This window comes from Etheostoma spectabile, chromosome 15 (assembly GCF_008692095.1).
Source record: "Etheostoma spectabile isolate EspeVRDwgs_2016 chromosome 15, UIUC_Espe_1.0, whole genome shotgun sequence".
In the NCBI taxonomy this organism is placed as follows: Eukaryota; Metazoa; Chordata; class Actinopteri; order Perciformes; family Percidae; genus Etheostoma; species Etheostoma spectabile.
This window is the reverse complement of record NC_045747.1, coordinates 34,467,926-34,473,305: the sequence shown is the minus strand read 5'-3', so window position 1 is coordinate 34,473,305 and position 5,380 is coordinate 34,467,926. Positions and strand designations below refer to the sequence as shown.

General features: G+C 47.5%; 1 long non-coding RNA gene across 1 annotated transcript in view; it reads left to right on the top strand.

The window, feature by feature from the left end:
• LOC116702627 (uncharacterized) overlaps positions 1-4,309 on the top strand; it is a 20,687-nt gene extending 16,378 nt beyond the window's left edge. Inside the window, exon 3 of the long non-coding RNA XR_004335223.1 lies at positions 4,198-4,309. This is a non-coding gene — a long non-coding RNA (uncharacterized LOC116702627). The remainder of the gene's footprint in view (positions 1-4,197) is intronic.
• The last annotated feature ends 1,071 nt before the right edge of the window (positions 4,310-5,380 follow it).

Genomic DNA, 5,380 nt, shown 5'->3' with positions numbered 1-5,380 from the left:
CCCTGGTAAAGTCTACTCCAAGGTGCTGGAAAGGAGGGTTAGGCCGATAGTCGAACCTGTGTGTTTTGTGGATCTGGAGAATGCGTGTGACCGGGTCCCCCGGGAGATACTGTGGGAGGTGCTGCGGGAGTATGGGGTGAGGGGGTGCAGGGGTCCCTTCTCAGGCCATCCAAGCCTGTGAAATGACCAAAGCGAGCGCTGTTCCCGGTTCTCCTCCGTAGGCAGTAAGTCGGAGCTCGTTCGGGCAGTTCTGGAGGGTCCGGCCTCCGCGCAGGGCTGCGCTTTGTCACGCAATCTCTGGTTTTGTAATATTTTTGACAAGGCTATCGAGGCGTAGTCGGGGCGGGGAGGGGTTGCAGTACGGTGGGCTCGGGATCTCATCGCTGCTTTTTGCAGATGATGTTGGTCCTGAGGCATCATCGGTCGTGTACTTCAGCACTCACTGGATCGGTTCGCAGCCTCGTGTATAAGCGGCTGGGATGAGGATCAGCACCTCTAATCTGAGGCCAGTGGTTCTCAGCAGGAAACCGTGGAGTGCTTTCTTCAGGTAGGGAGTGAGTCCTTACCTGCAAAAGTGAAGGATTTTAATTACCATTGGGTTTCCTTGTTCGCGAGTGAGGGGATCATGGATCGTGAGATGGTAGTAAGAATCGAGCAGTTGTGCCGGTATTACATTTCGGTTTATCGCACCGTGGACGAAAAGAGCGCTGAGCCGGGAAGGCAAAGCTTTTCGATCTACCCGGGCAATTTTCGTTCTTCCTACGCGCTCCCCTAACCATGTCATGAAGGCTGGGTCTGACCCAAAGAACGAGATTCAGGGTACAAGCGGCCGAAATGGGTTCCCCTCAGGAGGGGGGCTGGCGTCCTCCCTTAAGATCGGGTAGAAGCCCAGTCATCCGATGAGAGCTCGGAGTAGAGCCGCAGCTTGGTAAGGTATGCCTCCTGGGCGCCTTCCCTAGGGAGGTGTTCCAGGCACGTCGCTGGGGAGGTCCCCGGTGACGACCCGGCCTAGGTGGAGAAGAGTTATATCGCCAACCTGTGCCTGGGACCGCCTCTGAGCCCCCAGTGGAGCAGTTGATTTGGCTTCGTAAAAGGGAAGTTTGTGGTCCACTGCTGTAGCTAGTCTGCCCCCGCAACCGTGTCATCCCGGATAAGCGGTCGAAGATGGATGTATTTCTTTTTGAAGCTGTGAATGATGTTTAACCAACTTTAACTCTTCAACAATCCCAGTCCTTTGAACCTGAGATTCAGCATGTCAGGACCTTCTTCTTTATTTATCCTCGTTTGAATAAAAGAGAGAGGAGCAGAGAGGAGAGGAGAGAGAGAGAGAGCGAGAGAGAAGAGAGAGAAAAGAATTTAATATTTCCTGTGCTATATTGTTCAGATATTTTCCATGTGACACAGTTGTTCGCTGTATTTGTAAGCTGGGAGGAACCTGATTTTGCTTTAAGTTATTACAAGAGATCTATCGCTATTTATAACTGCTTTATGTTACAATAAAATGTGTTATTTAAAACAGAACTATCCTGATAAAATCGTGATCTGATATTGAGTGTTACATAAGCGGTGATTATGATTTTAGTCCATCATGGTGCAGCCCTGCTGCTTCTACTTACGTAGAACCGAGGCGATGGTAATTGATCGTGGGATAATCACGCTCATAACTTCGCCTGGCACCACACCACATCGCCACCTGTCCCGGTACTATAGAGGAGACTTCTTAAAAGCCCAATAGGCTATAACGGGAGTGTTTTATAAATGGGGGGGGGGGTGGGGGGGTGGGGGGGGGGGGGGGTGGGGGGGGGGGGGGGGTGGGGGGGGGGGGGGTTGGGTGTTGTGGGGGGTTGTGGGGGGGGGGTGAAGAACAAGCACTTTAACTACATATTATGTTGTTAGGGGACCTGCCTTCACTGAAAACCAATCACCTGTTATGAATGAGAAGGAGCTTGCTCGGGTTAAGGAGGTTGTGACAGCTGTGTCATCAAGGGTGAAAGTATGCCCCCCCCCACCCCCGCCATAGGGGGTCTGTACGTACTAACCCTTAGCCAAGTACCATGTCTTCTCTAAAATACTGCTGGTATCTGTGGAGTCGCTTCAAACATCTGATGCCTGCAAGGCCTAGAAGCATTATATTGAGACGTCAATTAAACGTGTTTAGTGGTGTTTCGGGCCCTTTCCCCCCCCCCCCCCTCCCCCCCCCCCCCAAAGAACCTGAACTTTTAGCACAAAGTTCAGACCTTTGAACATCAAATCTCAAAGTGAACTGAGTGTGAATGAACATCAGAGGGGTTGTGGGTCCGACCACTGGCTTAATCGGCTGGGTTTTTCATTGACCAGGACCAGAGTGAGAAACTCAGCTGGCTCTCATTACTTTAAACAGCACTCACACTTCCGTGCCCCATGTCTCAGTCTCGGTGGTCACCATGGTCCGTGCTGCAGGAAGAAACAAAGTAAACAACTTCATTCCACCTTCAACCACTGTGTGACGCTTACCCCACCACCCAATGTCAACTAGTGGAATGATTCTGTCATGATTGAATGGACCTCTGGGGATTGGTACCGACCCACGACAGCAGGTGAACCTCTAAGGGGAACAAGAACAAAAGGTAGCTATAATATTATGTTCTTCACCCCATTAAGCACCCCACAATCTCTAAATCCATCACGTATCATATACCAAAAGTGATTTCACTTGCTCCGTGTGAGAGCCGACCAGAAACTTTTAGTGGATAAGCGGGACAATAACTTAAGCCTACTTGACCATAACACAAAGGGCAGTCTTCAATAACTACTAACCAGTGAAATACCAATGTGACAATTCAACTATAAATGGGTCTCAACCTGATCCCTTTTAGATTATATTTCCCCTCGTTTATTGTTATCTCTCCCTCCTCTTCAATGTACCGTGACGCACTTATTCACCAATCACTATCCACCCTACTTGGAGCGTCAAGAGGTGCTTGTTTAGCTGCCACCCAATCAAAGTTTAGAAACACCATTCATAATGTTTGTGTTATTATTTATTCATTGCTAACAACATTTTTATTATCTCTTTCTTAATTGTTCTTGTTTAAATGGGGAAAGGAGCTGATTCTTTCTGTTTTCCTTGCTACACTGCTTAAGACAGACAGCAGAATTGAAAATTGCTCAAAAACCTCCATTAACCATGAACCCGTCAGAGATCATAGAGACAGAGGACAGTTGTTGTCATCTGTCCATACCTGCAGAGTGTCCAGTCTCCAGTGTGGGTCCTTAAGTCCAGCTGAACAGCAGCTTCACTCCTGAGTCTCTGGATGATTGTAGCTCAGGTCCAGCACTCTAGATGGGATGATGTTGGATCTCAGAGCCTTAGACCAGAGAATACAGCCTTCCCGAGACCAACAACCTGACAGATCCCCCAGAACACACACACACACACACACACACACACACACACACAACACACCACCACACACACACACACACACGACACACACAACACACACAAACACACCCCACACCCAGACACACACTCACACACACAGACACACACAAACACCCCAGCACACACACACCCAGAACACAGGGGTTCACCCACACACACACCACACACACACACACGTAATTCTTGCCTAGCCTGTTCACGGGTTGTGATAACCCTCAAATGACCTGGCTATATTTCCAGTGAGGTAAAGAGTTAAATAATCAATATGTGTGCCTATACAAAACGGTATTGTCATGTCAAGTTAATGGGACCGTGAACCAAGACATACGGTTGACAAGCTGCTGATCCGCTAACCCATTCAGTATCATATTGTTTACCACATTTGATACAAACTCATAAAAAAATTAAATTTGCATTGTTAAACAGAAGTACACTAACCTGAGAGTTTCCAGTCTGTCAGTTTGGACTTTTTAGTCCAGCTGACACCAGCTCACTCCTGAATCCTGCAGGTCATTGTTTACTCAGGTCCAGCTTCTCTCAGACTAGAGGCCCTGGGAGCTGAGAACTGAGCGACAGAGCGTCATACACAGCTTCTTCTCTCTGACAGGTTAGAGCCACTCAGTCTGAAACAATCAAATGATAGTCTATTCATGATTCATATAAAATCATAACAGATCAGACGGGTCATCATTTTCAAAAGTTGGAATACTAACCTGAGAGTTCCCAGTGTACAGTTGGACTGTTCAGTCCAGGGACCCCCCCCCGCACTCCAGTCCTGAATCCTGCAGTTGATGTTACTCCTGTCCAGCTCTCTCAGACTAGAGGACTTGGACTGAGAACTGGGCGAGCTTCACACATTCTCTCTGACATGTTACAGCCACTTCCGTCTGAAAATTATATTCAGGCCAGATCCCTTTATTATTAATGAATACGAAGAAAAAAAATAAGTCATCATTTTAATAACAGTATACTGACTTGAGAGTTTCCGTCTGCAGTGTGACTCTCATTCCAGCTGCCCCCCTCCACTCCTGAATCCTGCAGGTTGTTGTTGCTCGGTCCGCTCTCTCAAGACTAGAGGACTGGGGAGCTGAGAACTGAGGACAGACTTTCCAGATCTCCTCTGACAACGTACCAGAGCCCTTACCTAAAATTTATTGAATAAAAAGTACATTCCCCCCCCCCCCCCCCAGTTTTTGTTTCCCCCCCCAACTGTTTTTTTTTTTTTTTTTTAAAATTTTTGTCCTAATACATGACAAAAAATAAGAGTTTAGAAGGGTAACATCCTTTTTCATTCAAAACAGTGGTCTCACTCACTTGAGAGTTGCCCAGTCTGGCAGTGTGGACTCTTTCAGTCCAGGAGACACAGCTCCACTCCTGAATCTGCGGTTGTTGTTACTCCGGTCCAGCTCTCCGCGACAAGAGGACTGGGAGCCTGAGAACTTGATGACATCAGAGCTTCACAGTTCTCTCTGACAGTTACAGGGGGCCACTCAGTCTGAAGAAAGAAAAGAAAATATGGAAAAACAATTATAGGTCATCTTTTTTTCTTAATGAAGACAACTCCATTTATCTGGATGCTGTGTGTGCCGTACAGAGCTTTTGTTGGAGGCTTTGACCACTGGCAAGCAGCTTCAGAGAGCCTCCTTGAACCATAGTATTTCTTCATGTCAAACACGTTCAGATCTTCTGCTGATGACATGTAAGATGAAGACAGAGCTGCCACTGAGCAGGAGGACAGTTTATCTGTGGAAAGACTTCCTTATCTCAGACTGTTGGATCTGCTCCACTAGAGAACCCATCAATTCATTCAATTCAGACAGTGTCACGATTGATGCTTCTCTCTGCAGACAGACTCTCCCTGATCTTCTCTTGCTTCTTGATGTACTCCACTGTGTTCTGATTGGTCTGTGAGCTATTCTGTCTGTGTCATCAGACCTCGTAATAGACGAAAAAAAG